The sequence below is a fragment of the Microcebus murinus genome, chromosome 14 (assembly GCF_040939455.1).
Source record: "Microcebus murinus isolate Inina chromosome 14, M.murinus_Inina_mat1.0, whole genome shotgun sequence".
NCBI lineage: Eukaryota > Metazoa > Chordata > Mammalia > Primates > Cheirogaleidae > Microcebus > Microcebus murinus.
In genome coordinates, this window is record NC_134117.1 from 18,352,372 (window position 1) to 18,372,527 (window position 20,156).

The window sequence follows — 20,156 nt, forward strand, 5'->3', positions numbered from 1 at the left end:
ACTAGTCTTTATAAGCCAGGAGATACAGCAAGAGGAAATATTAACTCAACCATTGGCTTTAAGGAACTCTAAAAAATATTGCTGTGGTCAGAATCAGTTTAAATATGGCTGATCTCCATGAGACATTTTCACTAAGTTAAACATAGTTAAAATCAGCCAAGGAACTTTGGCTGATTATTAGCCTTAAAAAAATTTAAATATATTCCAAAAATTTCCATCTATGTAATCTTTTCAACCAGAAAGCAGTGTGGTACAGAGTCCGGCACTAGGGATAAAGAGATTAGGACTCAAATCTTTGCATTTATACCAACTGTTGCACACAGTAGCCATGGAACATTCATTCAACAAGTGTTTGAATATCTTCCACGTGCCAAGGTCTTGTACTGCGGGTACAAAGGCAAATAACACACTGTTTTTGCTGAAGTTTGCAGTCTAGTGAGGAATATGAAGTAAACAGGCAATTATATTGTAAAGGTATCACAATCATTGCAAAACAAAACAACTATCTCAAAAGACCCTTCAGATTTTCCTAGTTCTTACATCCTATGATCCTATTGGTGTCCTCCGACCTAGGCCCGTAAGGCAGATAAGGAACCTTGATTCGGCCTAGTATTCATAATTGCTACAGATTTTCTAACAATAACAAAATGTTCCTTACTTTAACGGTGGGTCATTACAGCATTTAAAAACAACTATCAATTACTGAGCGTATGTATATGTGCTAGGTACTGGGCTGAGGACTTTACATATATTAGCTCATTTATTCCTCATAATACTATGGAATAGGTTTTATATATTTTTTTATTTTTGAGACAGAGTCTAACTCTGTTGCCAAGGCTAGAATGCAGTGGCCTCATCATAGCTCGAACTCCTGGGCTCAAGTTCTCCTGCCTCAGCCTCCTGAGTAGCTGGGACTACAGGTGCACACCACCACAGCCAGCTAATTTTTCTGTTTTTTGTACAGACAGCATCTTGCTTTTGCTCAGGCTGGTCTCAAACTCCTAAGCTCAAGCGATCCTCCTGCGTTGGCCTCCCAGAGTGCTAAGATTACAGGCTTGAGCCAGCGCATCCCTGTCAGGCATTATCAATTCCATTTTACAGATAAGGAAATAAAGTCACTGAGAAGTAATTTGTCTTAGGTCAAATAACTACTAAGTAGTAGGCAGGGATTTAAATCTAGGTCTGTTGAACTCTAAAGCCCATGATCATAATCACAACCCAAGACCCAGGGGTAGCTAGTAAGTTTCTTTTCAAATGCCAGTTCCAGCTGCTCGGTAGCCTTAAGTGTTGGGAAGGTTTTACCCTGGCTCATGAAGTACTATAATTGCCACAGCTTGCAAGGAAGTGATGCATCTATTTGATCTTTGTGGTTCACTATACTGCCTCCCCAGGAAGGGTGTTTTTAAGGAAGGAAGCATAGATTCTAGCCCTTTTTAACCCTGAACAACTCATCTTAAGCATAAATATTTTTGCTTCCAGGTGATACTTGAAACAATTCATTTCTAGAGCGCCTTCTCTTTAAAATTAACCAACTCTACTATTTTTAATACCACACATGCACAGGCATGCTTTCTAGTACTTCAGAGCAATATAAACCAGTGTGAACCAGTATGAACTACATTAAGGAAGAAAATTAGTCTTTTAACCATGTTCTTTGAATTGAAAATGTAAAGAACAAATTTGTTAAAAGTAATGTTAGAAAATTTGTCAACACCATGGGTTTTCCTCTTATGTGGTCTTTGGCCATGCAGCTTACAAACAAGATATCAAGCATGAACAAAATTCTCGTTTTAAAAATCTTATGCAAATATTTATGCAGCAACTATCCAACACGTATGTTTAGAGAACATTAGGTTCAAGACACAAATAGACGAAACACTCCAGAACAATAACTTTCAAACTTTTTAAAAAACAGCAGTCCACAGTAACAAATACATCATATATTATATTTGCATACAAATATATAAGATACATAACCGAAAGAAATTCATAACATGATACTTTCCCTTATTATGTGGTATATTCTGATATTTTCTATTTAAACTATTTCATTTAACCAAAATCCTGGTCAAACTGATTCATGATCCATTAATGGGCTGTGACCCACAGTTTGGAAAACAATGTCCTAGAAACTCTAAGTTATGGTCAGATGGGAAACAAAAAGGAAAGGGTGTGTGTGTGTGTGTAAGTCAGAGAGAGAATGAGAATGAGAGTGAATGTGTGCTACAGAAACGATTCCTTGATCTTTTAAAAGAAATAATTACTGTCAGTTATTACATATTTCTGTACACATGAATTTAAAAAAAAAACAAAAAACAGAGTTTGAAGCCCAGCAAATTAAGCATAAGTGGCACGAGTAAACTGAGACCAAAAGTACTCAAAGGGAAAAAACTTTCTGTATTCACACAATAATAGTTTATAATTTGCTTTGAGAAATATGCCTGTTAAGAGAACTGTTAAGTAGCTAGTCTCAGATAAAATGTTACAACTATCTGCTTCCTTTGGAAGCAGCTTTGCTGATAGCACATCTGCCCACATAAAATAAATGTCTATGTCAGCATTGGAGGAGGAGGAAAGCATTTTCAAGCTCTCTGAGGATATTGTGAAAAGCTGTTTATGACTCTAGGAACTGTAAATCTCAAAGCACAATTTTTTGGTCTGAATTTTGAAAATAAACACCTATAAAACATATACTCTAAATACCGAGTCACAGAGCCACTTAAAGGTATTCAGGTATTCCCAGTGATTACATTTCTATCTAGTCCCTCAGCCATCCAACCCCAACTATTATTCACAGATAAGAATCATTTTTGTAATATTTCAGTATATTCAACCATTTGACAATAGAAGTATAGAAGACTCTATTTCATCGAATCCAATTAACTGATTGCCCCAAAATGAACATCATTTTACAAAATGGCCAGTAGTCTCCAATAATGTCAAGGTTATGAAAGATAAAGACTAAGGAACTGCTCCAGATTAAAGAAGACAAAGGAGACTAAGACGAGGATGTGACAACTAAATGCAACATGTAATCTTGGATTACATCCTGGACCAGGAAAAGGATATTAGTGAGACAATTGGTGAAATTAAAATAAAATCTGTAAATGTGATAATAGTATTTACATCAATGTTAGTTTCCTGAAACTGATAATTGCAATGTGGTTATGTAAGATATCATTTAAGGAATCTGGGTGGAAGAATCATTTTACCATTTTTGCAACTCTTTTGTAAGCCTGAAATAATTTTAAATCAAAATTAAAAAAAAAAAAGCGAAAAAAACCACCCCAAAATAAATACATAAACATTAATCCAATATAAGGCAAATCCAATCCCAAAACAGTCAATGGAAAATACAATTTTCAAGTAACTCCTTGTATTTTACAGTATACTATGGTCTCCCCTCACCAAATAATTTTTCAAGTTTGCTCACAGGTAAGACAGGATATAAAGTAAATTTACAAGAAAAGTCACAAGGGAGTCTGTTAAACAAGAGAGTTAATAATCTAGACATGAACATTAAATTAAAACTATATTCTTGGTGGAGGGAGGGCGGTGAAAAAAATAAAGCTATATTCTCAATCCATTTAGCTTTATTAATACAAGAACTCTTAAACTCCAAAATAGAGGTAATATTTCATAACTTTGTTAATATGTTTAAAGAGTATCTGATAGATGTTTATACTTTGTCTTTTATAATGTTGCTCACTATCAAATTAACCCAAAGTGTTCACAGAATGACAAACAGGATCCAGAAATACACTCTGGGTAAGTATAAACATTTTTGCAAATGGTAGTAGAAAGGAATAATATACCATAAATAAGGTCCTGTCTGCTCAAATATTCTAAAGTATATCTTCAGAAGGAAAAAAAATACATATATGAACCTCTAGTCTAGAATATAAGACTAATGTTTATAAAGCCCATTTTATAAATTCTTTTAAAACATTTATAGGTCACAAGTACCACATAATTTGAAGTGATCACCTTCAGTGAATAACAAACAAGGAATCACAACCTTGTGGCTTCCCATGACCTCTCACTTCAGCAACATAACGGAGTAAAATGCCCATTTCATTTCTGAGCTCACCAACACTGGTAGTGCCATGCTTGCCTTGTGATCTGGCTTGCCTGTATTTAAGTCCACCTGCTGACTTGAACACCCTGCACCTGGGCTGTTATACCTACTAGATGCCTCTAAATAAGCTGGAACCTTGATTTGGGCTCTGTGGTAGATTGTTTTCAAAGGTGGCCTCAAGAATTCTTCCCACATCCCCCTGTAATGGAACTTGACCACTTATCCCATTAAGAAGTGGAGACTATTTTCCTACCCCCTTGAACCTGGTTTGGCCTTGTGAGTTGCTTTGACTAACAGAATGTAGCTGAAGTGATGTTATACAACTTTAAAGTTTAGGCCTTTGATGGTATTGGAGCTGCCTCACCATGAAGACACCTATCACAAAAAATCATGAGGAGAGCGCGTCCCAATTGTCCCAAGTAAGCCCAGCTCCCAGCAGACCCCACTGACTAAATATAGCAACATAAGTGAGTCTAGGGAAAACAGTTTAGGTACTATTCAGCAAACACCAGAATCATGAGAAATAATAAATTAAGACACAATGCTTTGAGTTTGTTTTTGGTTGCTTTACATGGCAATAGTTAACTAAAGTGAAAATTGGTGCCTAGAAGATGAATAATAACAAAAACTGAAAACGTGGCATTAGCTCTGGGACCTGGGTGGTGGGCAGGCTATCAGCAGAGGCTGACAGGGCAGTGAGGAGATTGCTACTAGAAGCTGGAGAAAAGGCTGTTAGGTAGTGACAGCACAAGTTGGCAAATAATGCGCTAACTTGAAAACAAGAAAACATACTTAATAAATATGGATCTGGCTAATATTTCCAGACAGAATGCTGAAAGAGTCAACTGAGTTTTGTTATTGTTTTTTCAAAAAAATTTTATTTTGATACAAATGCATATAAGAAATAATACAGACATCCCTTATGCCCTTTACCTAGATTCTGCCAATGGCAACACCTTGTAACTATATTACAATATCACAACCAGGACACTGACAGTGAGTGATAGTCAAGAAAGAGATTATTTCCATAACCTTAAAATACCCCTCCATGCTACCCTTTAATAGGAATGCCCACTTCCACTCGTACTATTCCATGGTATCGCCATACCATTTGTTTAATCATTTGTCCTCTAAAAGACATCTGGGCTATTTTCAGTCTTTGGCTATTATAGTGTTATTTTTCATAATACACAAAAAAGTGGAAACAACCCAAACATCTATCAACCGACAAATGCATAAATACAATGTAGTATATCCATAAAATGGAATATTATATGGCAATGAAAATAAAGCACTGATACATACTATAATAGGGATGAACCTTAAAACATTATAAATGAAAGAAGCCAGTCACCAAGGACCACATAGTGTATGATTCCATTTATATGAAGTGACCAGAACAGGCAAACCTACAGAAGCAGAAAAGAGATTAGTGGTTGCCTAGGGCTAGGGAAAAATGAGGAGTGGCTGTTAATAAGATTTCTTTTCAGAGTGATGAAAATGTTCTAAAATGATTGTGGTAATAGGTGTACAACTGTAAATACATTAAAAAACAAATTGTATACTTTATATGAGAAAATTGTATGGTATGGGAATTATTAATATATCTCCATAAAGCTGTTATTTTAAAAAATCCAATCTGAGAAACAAAACACTGACCATTTCCACAGACCCATTCAGTCTAAAAAAAAAATAGAAAAAAAAAAAAAAAAAAAAAAACAAAACACTGACCACCTTGCAAGCTTGGGGATGGGAGGACTATCTTTGTAGTCCCCACAATGGCAGAATGCTCCATAAATGGGAGTTGAATTTAATTATTCCACTACATCACAACTCCTTCCAAATCAATCTGGTTTGTATTATTTCTAGGCTGGGAATGGTAAAAACAATCCTTTGAAAAGTTATTACTTATAAAAAAATCTTTCCAAACTTAAAATTCTTGGCAGTTGTAACAGCTTTCTCTAGAATAAGCAAAGAGATGGTTGTACTTTTAAGTACCAGACTTATTGTTGTACACTTAAAATGATCAAAGATAGACTTCAAAGCAGGATATTTGGTTAAAAAACATAAACCAAACCAAAACAAAAATGCTAGTTTAGTTTTTCTTGATGAAAGTTACTAAAAAACTGTAAAGGTATTTAAAAGTTCTAGAAAACAACTTAGACCCTGCACAAACTATAACAAGCTACCATCCTTAGATCAACCAGCAAAATTTTACTCATTTTAAGTTCTATAAAAGAACTTTTAACTGCTAGCCAAAATTTTTATATACAACTGACGTGGAAACTGACAGATCTGACAAACAGGAGTAGACATCAAATTTAAAAAAACAAAAGAGAAAAAAAAAATCAAAGAAACCTGGCATTGGGTAGTAATAAAGACGGTACTTTCTAAGCGCCCAAATAGAGGAAGATTTAATTATCCCCCAAAGCACTAGGATCTTATTGCTATAATGGCTATTGATTTTATGTGAGCTTCTCTTGGACTATTTTCAGACTAGATTCAAGGATCATATTTTACAGATGAGAGGAAACTATACTCCTCTAAAGCTACAATGCTCAAGTATGTCATATTTTTATAAAATCATAATTATGACATTTATTAGCATTACCATGTCATTCACAGATTGCCCTATAGTCAAAATTTACTCCTTCAGTAAAATATAAGAAAGAGGCTGGGCTCAGTGGCTCATGCCATGTAATCCTATCACTCTGGGAGGCCAAGATGGGAGGATCACTTGAGGTCAGGAGTTCGAGACCAGCCTGAGCAAGAGTGAGACTTCATCTCTACTAAAAAATAGAAAAAAAAATTAGCCAGGCAACTAAAAACAGAAAAAATTAGCTGGGCATGGTGGCATGCACCTATAGTCCCAGCTACTTGGGAGGCTGAGGCAGGATCAGTTGAGCCCAGGAGTTTGAGGTAGCTGTGAGCTAAGCTGACATCATGGCACTCCAGCCCAGGCAACAGAGACTCTGTCTCAAAAAAAGGAAAAAAAAAAAAAAAGAAATATAATAAGGAAAACAGGCCCATCATACCCCATTTACATATGCACTTCTTAAATACTATTGACTGGGAGGAAGAGGCTATTAGGAAGGGCTAAAATTCCAGTGCTTGTAAACAGACTTAATGGACAATCTAGCATACACAGAAAAGTAGATGTACAAGTGAGGTAGTCGTATAATGGTTTTGCTTGACCGAAATACCAAGGGAACATGTTTTCTTTAAGCAAATAAGTTATTAAAGATTAAAAAGTGCACTAACAATTTATCAATACGGTAGTCTCCCCATCCACAGTTTCAGTTACCTATGGTCAACCATGGTCTAAAAACAGGTGAGTATATTACAATAAAATATTTTGAGAGAGATGGAGAGACCACATTTACATAACTTGTTATAGTATGTTATAATTGTTTTATTAGTTATTGTTATTAATCTCTTACTCTGCCTAATTTATAAATTAAACTTTATAAAAGGCATACATGTATAGGAAAAAAAAACATAGTCTATATAGGATTCATTACTACATGTGGTTTTAGGCATCCACCTGGGGTCTTAGAACGTATCCCACTCAAGTAAGGAAGGACTATTATATGTCAAGGATCTGCCTTATCACTTAAATTCTTACAAGGCTTTGAAGTAAAAATTAAGAACCTCTACTCCAAATCTCTTTCATTTTCTAGATTAGACAACCAACAAAAGAGGTCTTAATAGCATAAGGGGTGATCCAAGTTCTCCTAATCCAGAATTCTTTCTACTACACCACATTGCTTCCTTATAATCCTTTCACCTTATTTACTTGGTCTTCTTTTCCATTAGTACTTAGTGAAACATATAAATAAGATACATACAGATAAGGAATATCAGGAGATGGGCAGACCAATAAGCTTAATGAGGTAGGCAAAGATAAACAGTATCATGAATCATTCCAGTTTTGAGTTCCAAACAAAAAGGAACTACATGCAAGGTAAGGGCCCTTAAATTTTAATTGTTAACTTGACTGCTACATCTAAATTAGAAGCTATCTACAAAAATCACATTGATTGTGCCTTGGGTAATAATTTCTAAACATTTCTAAACTACAAATCAGCATTTTTTTAAAGCAATCACCACATTCTAGGTACTGTGCTCTATATAGATTATCTTACTTCCTACTCTTCACAATTCTATGAAGTGGCCTACATCCCAACTTTATAGATAAAGGAAAATTAGGTTTAATAATTTGCCTCACATTATCAAAGGTTCTTCACCAAATGAGAGTTATTCGTGGTTATGTATCTTAACAGGTATGGAAGAGTTAGCCAAAAAAGATGGAAAAAGATGGAATGGCTCAAAGAATTGTCATTTCCTTCAGATATATCCCACTATTACACCCTGGATTACTCTTTATTGGGGGTCTGGAAATATATGATCACAATATTCAGCACCAAAGTATTAAATAGTAAATATTCTCAAAGTAGCAATAAAATTTGCACAAAGTCTTACATGGCTATCAAACTGGTATAAATGTGGAAACTTAACTCCTATCTATTGCCAGAATCATTGTGAAATTTCTGAACCCCCTTTTTGCTCTGTTGAGTATATCTTTAAAATAAAACTATATTCTATACTTCAGTATGAAATCTAGAAAACAATGAATCTACAATTGTTTAGTACAAGATATTGTTAGTTTGAGCCTTAGTTAAAAATCCAGGCCGGGCGCAGTGGCTCACATCTGTAATCCTAGCACTCTGGAAGTCTGAGGAGGGTGGATTGCTCGAGGTCAGGAGTTCAAAACCAGCCTGAGTGAGACCTCGTCTCTACCAAAAATAGAAAGAAATTAATTGACCAACTAAAAATATATATACAAAAAAAAAATTAGCCGGGTATGGTGGCACATGCCTGTAGTTCCAGCTACTTGGGAGGTTGAGGCAGTAGGATCACTTGAGCCCAGGAGACTGAGGTTGCTGTGAGCTAGGCTGATGATGCAATGACACTCACTCTAGCCTAGGCAACAAAGTGAGACTCTGTCTCAAAAAAAAAAAAAAAAAAATCCAACTTAAAGTTAAGAGGACTGCCCCCCCAATACAACAATAACAAAATAAAATAGTAACAGTACAACAACCCATCATGCTACTAAGTGCCCTATACTTAATGGAAGTTGACAGCTGACTAAGTGTTCATTTAAAAAAAGATAAAAGAAAAGAAAATTGGCAGGCAGAGCTATGAGAGTGTTTCAGTTTCAAAATTTGTTTTATAAATATAAACAATGTTAATTAAGATAAATTTACTTTTGCAAATGTGAAGAGTCTCCACCCTGTCATAAAACTGGAACAAAGTAGTTAGATGTAATCATAATATACATTACTCAAAATACATATAAACGCAGAGCAGTGAGTACAAAAATGTCAAGTAGGTGCTTGCTAAGTCAACACAGTCATTCAGTAGGGTGATCCAAAGATTAAAGGCATTTACAATTGGACAATGCTGAGGATCAATCTAACCTCTTTCTCCCTAAACTACCAAAACTTGATGTAGGATATTTTATTGATCTACATTACCTGTTACAAAGAACAGTCAGCCAAACAGACTTCTGTACTTAAAGAACAGGAAGAAGAGGGGGAGGACAGGGGATGGGAAGAGAAGGAGTTGCTTAGACATTGGTAGGAGTGGAAATAACAATTAACTGGTAACCGCAAAAAAAAAAAAAAAAACCATCATTATAATTAGGTCAAATTTACCAATTATAACGGCCACACAGAGAGCAAAGCTACAAACCTGAAAACATGTATAGAAAGTTCAGAGGAAGTATACCTTCTTGAGGTCCAAACACAATCATTATCTAGCACTAAGCTGGAACTGTTCCCAACATAAATGATTTGGAAAAGTAAATATGAAATTATATATCTCATATATAAACATATAAATTATATATACACACATACATATATATTCCTATGAAACAATGAATAGCACGATCAACCATAGAGAGGCAATCCCTCAAGTATCTTGAAGAATCCAAAAACACATGGCCTTGGTGCCTTTACTCTCCTACAAAATATGAACCTTCTCTCTATGTATGTATTCCCTCCATCATCATTTGTCTTCAACATGGAGCTTTTAGAAATGATTGAGAGGGGGAAAAACAAAAAGGAGAGGTCCCCCTCCCATAAGAGAAAGTTGACAGAGACTAGTGGATGATTTGAATGTGTCTCTCAGATATTTAGTCTCTGTTATTGAGTTCCCCAGTATCAGTGAAATTTTAAAAATTGAGATCCAGGAAACTATCCAGAACTTGACAGCTCATGATTAATGAGAGGCTTTAAAAAAAGGAATCACTAGAGATTACGATTTTTAAAGAAAGATTCATTGCTCTCAATTTCTGGAAATATTTTAAATCTTTGGCTCTTTGCTATTTGGTAGTCTTTCTGGGCAAAAAAATTAATTTTTTTTGAAGAAACATCAACTCTCACATACTTCATGAATTACCGTCTATTTAATTATTTGTGCAGCACTGAGTTAGAAAAATTTAAAGCCCCTGCATCTGACATTTTCTTGAGTCATGTTTGAGATCAAATTCATTCTACCTATTACTGCATACCTACTCGACACATCTCAGTAAACTTTTCCAAAGTGAATATCAGAATACAAATAATAAAGAAAACTTAACTTTCTCAAATTCCAATCTTACATCTATTTCTCAAGCTAACTTAGATTTTTATCTAAGAAATTCTAGTTCCTCAATCTGAAGAAATGCAAACAATCCTACAAAGTTTATTAAAAATGAATTTTGTTTGCAAAATAAAATATGCACCAAACCAGCTCATCTAGAAAATTGATTTGTTATTATGGACTATTATTTCTATGTTCATTTCTAATGCGGTCATTGTAACTAGTGGGATAGGGGAAGGCTGGAAGGGCACAAAAAATATGGGACAAAGTTCCTTAAATTTAAAAGCTGGAGAAAAATATACAAAAAAAAAATTAAAGAACACCATATGAGTAAATCCCAAGAGTTCATTTTGATCTACTATTTCAGATATTCCATCTAAAGATTTTTGGCTTTCATGGCTTAGAAACTCATAGCTTATAAAAACACAGTTGCAAAAGTGAATCCAAAAGCTGTAGGTAACTCAATACACTGTTACTGCAAAGAAATCTGATTTGAAGGAGGAGTTCCAATCTTCAGATTTGGGGTGGTAAACAGGATTTCAAGATCATCACAACCTTACCAGTTTTCTTTAGGGAAAGCCTAATATTGAGCCATGAAAATGCAACTTAATAAGTACAGATAACTGTACTTGAAAATTACTTTCAAAAATACTTTTTGGTCATAACCTGCCACTTCAGGAATCTAATAATGGTTTTAAGTGGAAGACTACAGAAAGAGATGTTTACTAGCCTCAGAAATCTGCTTCATAAAAACAGATTTTTTTCCAAAAACTGGCTTTTTCAAATGAATCATCTTTTAGATTTAAAGTTTGATATTATGTACTGTACTGGGTTGAATAGTGTTTCCTCACAAAAATTCATGCCCCCAGAACCTCAGAATGTGACATTATTTGGAAATAGGGTATTTGCAGATCAAATTACAATGAGGTCATATTGGATTAGGGTGGATCCTTAAAATCCAATGACTGGTGTCTTAAGAAGAAGAAGGTGAGAGAGACTTGGACACAGAGAAGACACACAAGAAAAAAAAGGCCACATAATGATGGAGGCAGAGATTGAACTGATGTAGCTGCAAGCTGAGGAACACCAAGGATTGCTGGCAACCACGGGAAGCTGAGAGACAGGCATGGAACAGATTTTTTCTCAGAGCCCCCACAAGGAACCAGCCCTGCCACACTTTGATTTTGCACTTCTGGCTTTCAGAATTGTAAGAGAATAAATTTCAGTTGTTTTGAGCCATCCAGTTTGTGGTACCTTGTGACAACAATCCTAGGAAACTAACACACATATTGTTCCGATGGACTTTCCATCCTAACAATATCTATTTTAGGAAGCATTTTCCCATCATAACATAGTGGACAGATAGCATACCTTTGCAGAGTCAAAAATCAGCTCTTCAGAGATAACAGAAATCATCAAAACAGTAACCTGAACAAGACATTTGATGTACATAAGGGCAATGCAACACTCATGTTTTCCACAACGGCATGACCTTTGCTGACGATGATGTTAGACTGCGAATCAATGTTTCCAAAGAAATCTGAAGAAAATATGAATGTTGTCACATCAAATTCTGAACAAAAATTTCTTTGTAAAACTCTATGAAGATTCACAATAAATGTCAACCACAATTTAAAGTTGCAGTGGACTCTACTACTTCCATCACAGCTGAAACATTATTAAGCAGTTATAAAATCATAAAATATTATAGTCTGATAGAGTATCTTTTACACTTAAGCGGAGGATGATTTTAAAAGCCACTTGCTCAGGTTAGCGTGTTTCTTGCCATGTATACATATATGCTGCATTTCTGCCCTTCTCCCCACATTAGGGACCGCTAAAGCCAACGCCCTGTAGGTTCAGGACAGATTATGGGACCCTTGGATTGTGAGAAACTAAGAAACTAACCTAGCAGCTCAGCATCAAGCCAGTCTTGCTGCTGCCTCCACTCTAATGTTTGACTTTCACTTCAGTCTGCTTCTTATAATTAAACTATTAATCTGTGAGCCTCTCCACTCACTCTAAAGCAGCCTAAATGCTCTTCTTATTTCTCTATGGGGTAACTCCAAATACTTTTACAATTTAAGATCGATGTCTCAGGTCTCAGTCTGAGCTGCTTTTATCACTTGCCACCTTTCCCTGAGGTCACCTGATAGCTCACATCTTTACTATGGTAGTGGATCTCTGAGGCCATGCAGACCTCCCCTGGTATTGATTCTTCATCTGAATTTCTACCAATTACAACCCTTTGCCAAAAATACCCTGTCCCTATACTTTGCCTATATGTGCTGGGGTTTGACATCTAATTGTTGAACCTCCTGCTGACTGTTCACACACCTGGGCTTGTTCCTATTGCCTGTTGCTGGGAATCTGTGGGGGTTTACTTAAATTCCAGATCCTTGTCAGGCTTATTCAGCCACTCCAACTCCATTACAGACAACACTCTGCTTAGTGTTTTTGCATATGTGTTTTTTCATTAAACTACATTAGAATAGATAGGTTTTTAAGTGGAGAGAGGGGAAATGATCAGTAAAGTATCCAATATTTCTTGAGCAACTACTACTGTTTGACATTGTTTTAAGAACGTAGCAAGTTTTAACTCATTTAACTCTCATAATAACCTTATGAGAAGTAGGTGCTTTATCATCTCCATTTTACGGACAATGAAACACAGAGAAGTTACAATGAAACAAACACAGAGCAGTTACTTGTCCAAGGTCACACAAGGCTTGTGTGTGGAACTGAGATATAAATTCAAGAAGACTGGCTCCAGAACCTGTGTTCTTAGCCACTATGCTATATTGCATCTATTCTCCCTGCTCCTACAACTATGTTTTCAAATTTTGAGTCATTTCAAACTTAAACCTGTTAAGAGCCTTTGGCATATCTTTCCAACTCCTCCCCAGCCTCAAATCTAAGTTCCTACCTCTAATGTGAACTGTTTTGCAAAATACATATTTTCATAGATTAAATTTTCTTAAGATGAATTATCTGAACATAAAAGCATTAAGCCTAGGGTTTGGCACATAGGAATCTGGTTATTAAATCAATAATAAGTAAAATCCTCAGGTCATTCACCAAATTTAATCTTTCATATAGTGCAATCTAAACTACAATTATAATTACGAGCTTTAGAAAGAGGAAGGGCACTTCCGGATCCCACCATTTAGATTATATATACTCCACTGTTTCATCTAGAACGGTGGTGGGATGTTAATTACTATCCAAGGTTGTTGATTCATTTAAAGAGATCTAGGCTCTGCTCTGATAAAGAAAAATCAATTCAGCCTTGAAAAGTAGGGCCTAGTTGATATTAATAAAAATCTTGAAAATGTATGCAAATATTGATATTTTTATGATACCTAATTAAATCATATTAAAAGGGAGGGGATTAAGACTCTTTTATGACATAAAGAGAGAGTGAGGAGACTAGAAATAATAAGAAAAAGAGACAACAACCCAAATCCAATTCACAGCTAGAAACTGAACTCTTCATAAAAAGTAAGAAAATCTAAAAGAAGACCTAAGAAGTCTAATATCAAATTCAGGAAAGAAGAGAAAGCATTAAATTAATTCAACATTAAATTTATGGAGGAAAGTTTAACAAAAACAAAAATGCAGACATTAGAAGGTTTGAATGTAACCTTTATACTTTTGTAAAAATAACAGGGAAACAAAACTTATGAATCCAAACAACAACTCTTCCAAGAAATACTGTTTTCCCTGATACTACCTAATTAGAACAAAAGGGAGAATAGCATCCTTAGAACTTAAAGATGTTAGAGGTTAAAAGGATGTAAGATATTATTGTTCTTCACTTCTCCATATGAAGAAACAGGTCCCAAGAGGGAAAGTGACTCGCCCAAATCCTTCAATTTACTCAATACCTTTCACATTATCTAGATTAGAATATGACACATAGACTGTGCAACATATGATCTGTTAATATAAGAAAGATCTAAAATATGAACTACATTAAAAAACCTCATTTAACCAAAGGTTTTGATAAGAATCTCACATCAGAAGCTACTACTGTACATTAAATAAAATGTTAACATTTATCTTAAAAAGTCATTTAATGCCTCAAATTCCAAATTTCTTAATTTTTAAAAGGTTTGTAGGTATGTGTCCAGGGTTAACAACATAAAAATAAATTTTGGGGGGTAGCCATTTTCCTAAGAATTTAAAGCAATTTATACCATTTTATTAAGTAGTGAGAATGCTTTTCTTTCAAGCTTTCATGGTAATTCACTAGAAAGAGTAAACTTTATGACTCAGCTTTTTGCGCCCACTCACACATGCCTGAAAGTCCGCTTAAATTGCTTGTTATATTTTACATTCAGGCTTGAAGTAGAATTTTTGTTTTCCTGAGGTTCACAAAGACTAGACTCACAGCTTAGTTCTATAGTGCCTATTTAGCTGGACTTAAAGCCTACATCAAGTACTTTATTGTCAAATAAAAAGCTATCCTCTTGGAGCTTAGTAACTTAAATAGCTCTCCAGAGTTTGGTAAATATTTTGTGTCTACTTTTGATCTCTATTGTAAAGGAAAGGTTCCATAGAGTTGTAAAGTGCTGAAAAGTATTATTTAAAACATTTAAAAGGTAGTATCAGTACTACGACCCTTCAGGTCCTTAGTTGCAAGAATCACAAAGCCACCTACTATCATTTTCCAAAACCAGCATATCCTTAGTTCCTCCCCTAAGTGGAGAAAAAAAGTATCCTGGAGTCCCATCTTCAAAAAGTACTTAGGAATCAGCCTGGGGACTTCCAAAATTCAGGCTCTTAAAAAAGGGTAGAAAAGGCTTCAAAAGTCTATTCCTCCTAGATTTAGATGGAAATGACTCTTCCTAACAAAATCTATGCCCCCAACTGCTGCTTTGCTCATATTTCTTACACACTGGATTGTTTCCCCCCTCGTCTCCATCCATTCAAATATTGGCCCATACTTTAAGGTTTTTATCTAAAGGCCAACTCCTTCCACGATGACTTTCCCAATCTTCTCCATCAGAATTAGCACTCGCCCCCTTTAGTGATCCCAAAGCACTTCATCATAGTCTGTGTTGCCTTTAAGTTATTTGAGTATGTCTGCTCTCAGTAACTGGGTCAACATCTTTTTCCTTTCTTCACTATCCACTTAGTTACTCAGTAAGGGTTTATTAACTCAGTGAGGTGACTGGGGCTACTGACTCATAATATCCTATTCTCTACTTCTCTTAGAATAAACCAGGGCACAGAATCTAGTGCAAACTTTGAAAACTGGACTATTCCGTCCTTTGATAAGACTGGCCCAGGTACTCGAGATAGTTGAGGTAATGAAAATTGTGACCTGCATATGAAATGCCTTAAGCTGACTGAAAAATAATCACAAAAAAGTATTGAGGCATAAAAAGAGCAATTTTTAAAAATCTATACCACCATGGTTTGTTTTGAGACCAGGTAAAAATAATGTTACAAAAATGTTATCTTCAAACAACCAATAAAAAACCCTATTGATCCAGTCGGTCAGCAAACATTAGTTCAGGTGTTAGGCAAAGGCATAATGAAATATAAGGCACAGGTCTGGTTCCTCCCCTTAAGCACTTTCCAGTTTAATCATGGAGTGAACTAAAACATGTGCTCATGGAAAGAGGACTGACAGTAAAAACCAATTTATGACAACTGTCACATGAAAGATATGAGCTCTCCATTAGTTGTTGAGGGCTGCTTATAAAGAGAATTTTGGATTAATAAAGGAAGATTCCGATGATAAGGTAAAATCTGAATTTCTCAACCTGAGGAAGTTTGACCAGATCAACTCTAGGCTCCCTTCTAGCTCTGAAATTTTATTGTGTTTTTACCACATAATTATAGCAGTAGCTTGATATTAACTGACCACCCAATTCAATAGTTTTTCTCCTAGTCCTCCTACGACAATACAGAATTTTTTAAAAGTTGCCAACCTGCAAATAACTAATATCATCAAATATATTTTAAATATAAAAAGCCAAGACTGAATATGACATCTTTTAAGAGGGTTTGGTATTTCATAGGAGAACTTGAGTTTGAAGGTTTTTTTCTTTTTTGTATCAGTTTCAAGGTATTGCTTCCAAAACTCAAAACAGGCTTATTTATTTATTTTTTGAGACAGTCTTGCTCGCTTGCCCAGGCTAGAGTGCAGTGGCAACATCATAGCTTCCTGCAACCTCGAACTCCTGAGCTCAAGCAATCCTTCTCCCTCAGCCTCCCAAGTAGCTGGGACTATAGGTACACACCATCAAGCCTGGTTAATTTTTCTAATTTTTGTAGTGGTGAGGTCTCCCTATTTTGCCTCTGTTGCCCAAGCTGATCTTGCATTCCTGGCCTCAAGTGATCCTCTGGCTTTGGCCTCCCCAAATGCTAGGATTATAGGCATTAGCTAATCTGCCTGGCCAAAACAGGCTTTTAAATGAATATTTTTCATAGCCAAATGATATGTTTGGAATCATTTAATTTATTCTTGTCTCTCTATGGACAGGGAGTAGAATAAGTTTGTAAAAGTTCATCACCACTATTAAAGAACTTTTTTCTTCTCCGTTCTTTTTAACTATCATGACTTTATAGTTACTGACAGTCAAATGCATTCGGAAGACTCAAAGGTTTTTTTTTTTTTTTTAGCGTAATACTCAAAACAAAGCAAATATTGGCTTAGTCATTACACTTGTTGTTCTAAAACGTTAATAGCCTATTGTTCACTGTGGTTGTCTCAACAAGATAATACATTGAAAAACAGCATTTCCTGATAGGAAGTGAATTCCCACTGTGTGTCACAGGACCCTCGCCAAATGCTGGGCTGCAAAGGAGAAACAGCAGTCCCTTTTGGGATTGTATAACAGACAAGAGTAATGATGAGACCTCCCCTCTTGTTTAAAAAGTCTTTCTGCTTCAGCTCAAACTATAATCTATTTGTCTGATTTTGCTACAGAACTGTTTTCCTAAAATGGCTTCAAATGTTTTAAACAGTTTGTTCAACATCCTGTAGACAGCAGCATCCTGTATATTTCTAACTATGGAGAATTTCCTTAGTTGTAAATGCCACAATAGATGGGGTAATTTGACAAAAAAGCTATCAGGATGTGTCATCAAAACAGTGTGACCATTTTCAAGCTCAGTTTCATAAAAGCAATTTTTTAAAAGTCATGATATGTGAAACACAATAATTGGAACAGGTTTTCATATCTCAGATACAATTTAGTAGGCAAAACTGGGGCTCAATTAATTAGTCCAAGCACTACAACACTGTTTATTTCATTTAGAGTTTGATTAGTGAGAAACTGATGTCACTAGCAGACCCACATATAGAAGTGTGCCTCCACAGTAATTGACACTGCTCTAACAAGACAGTAAGACCCCATTTTTAAACACTGAAAATAAACTTTGTTTTCATCTATTTTTACAGACTCAAATTTAAAGAACTTTCTTTGCCAAGTTCCACTCACCACGTTAGAAAACGCCAACAGTAAAAACAGCAATCGTCATTTTAGTAGATTCCAGAGAGACTGTCTTAGTCACCTAGATACTTCTACCATTTAATACAGTGCTTGGCTCCTAGAAGGTCTTCAATACATATTGCTAAACGGAACCATATGTCAAACAATTTATATGAAAATTAACATGGAATACCAGTAATATAATTATCTAGCATTACTTGGATAATAATATCTCAGATTATAGAAAACTATACTTATTTAAGGTATATCAAGCTTTTTGCCAAGAAACTAGGGTAACCAGCACACAAACACACAAACTCCCGTACCTGCAGGCCAAGAAAATGTCTTTTTATCTCCCAGTTGTAATAATCATATCAAATGATGAAGTTCTTACACCATTTTGCTTTTAGAACAGCTGTCATTTGACGGAATGAGACTAAAATTGTGAAACAGGTAATGCTAAACACCCTATGCGTGATGCAGCAAAGATTCCTGCTTCTGTTACTTTATAACTTTGCTGTGTAACTTTATAACTTTGCTGGCAGGATGATAGTGTACAGTTCACCTCTAAAGCTGCCTTCCTCAGCACCAAATCAGCAAGCCTCAGTTATATCAAGTAAATTCAATTTCAGCATTCAACGAAACAAGGAGATGGATTAGCAGGCTAGAATGTGAAAACAATTTAAACAAGAAAGCTGAAGCCAAGTTTGAAAGCCCTAGGATTATCTCTGAATGATTGGAATCATTGAAAATTATAAGGATCCATTTTAAAAACAAACATCACCTCACAATCTTCTTCCTCAAGTATTCAAGCTTGATAAAAAGGATTTGCTTTTACTTCTAGAATGGGTTTTATACTTTTGAAATCAACTTTTTAGAAAAGAATAGTTTATGTAAAATATAGTAGAATAGTTGACTTTTCTTTTTTACATTTATAAACTTTCAAATAGCTCAGGCCATATGGCAGGTCAAATAAATTACAGACCACACAATATATACAAAAGATGTTCTTAATTTAAATAACAGAAACTTCATATAATTCAGGTTATGCAGCTTGTGTCAATATTCCAACAAAAATACTATATAAATATTAAAGTTGGAAGGGACATTAAAACTCATCTATTTCACTCTCTCATTTAATAGAGTAAAACTGAGGATCAAAGTTAGGTGACCTGCCCACAATCCCATACCCAGATTACCTGAGTTTGAACCCAGTGTTCTTTCACTACTCTGCTGAGAAGAGTAGTGGCTCCCTTCCAAGGCAGTTCTTACCCACTCATGAATTAATGGTTTCTCCATTTGCACATAGCACTATCATACCTTCCCAGAACCCGAGTTCTGGGTTCTGTATCCAAATGGAGGTAGAGGAAAAGATTGACAGCATAAGTATATCTGATGGAAGGGAGATGGGAACAAATTTAAAGATAACCCAGATATCCTCACAAGAGAAATAACCAAATTATAGTACATCCATCCATACAAATGAAGTACTATACAGCCACTAAAAAGAATGAGGTAGATACATAATGGTATATTAGTATAATTTTATATGGATTAAAAAAGATGTCCAGGTATATATACATATACACACACATACACTTATATTCCTAGACAAATAAACTCTCCTCTGGAGAGGAGGGATTGGGGTGGGAAAGATAGTTTATCATATGCCCTTTTGAATTGTTTCATCTTTTTTTTATCACATGCATTTTTTTAGATGATAAAATTAATACATTAAAAAAGTACATTAAAGCAAAGAAAGGCACTTCTGTCAAGCCCTGGGAGACAACTCTCTGGTGACAAAGATAAAGAAGGGTTCATCAATAGTGATCTGACATTCTACATGTAATCTACATGACACATTATATGTAATTCTCTAGAAAAGACTTCCCAACCCTTTTCATTTCATGATATGCAAATTAGTTTTCACTAACAGTATGCATAAATAAGAAAATTTGCAGAGCATATTGGAGTAAACAGGA

At 35.3% G+C, this 20,156-nt stretch overlaps 1 protein-coding gene across 9 annotated transcripts in view; it reads right to left on the minus strand.

The window, feature by feature from the left end:
- Window positions 1-20,156, minus strand: part of ADD3 (adducin 3) — a 131,544-nt gene that overhangs the window by 40,630 nt on the left and 70,758 nt on the right. The window contains exon 2 of one of the 9 annotated variants that reach the window (XM_076009797.1): window positions 12,098-12,266. The exons of 7 other annotated variants lie outside the window; for them this stretch is intronic. The gene's annotated coding sequence lies outside the window, so the exon portion shown is untranslated. Of the gene's footprint in view, window positions 1-12,097; window positions 12,267-18,500; window positions 19,210-20,156 lie in introns of those variants that run through there. One more of the 9 variants, XM_012770969.3, reaches the window with a different exon arrangement.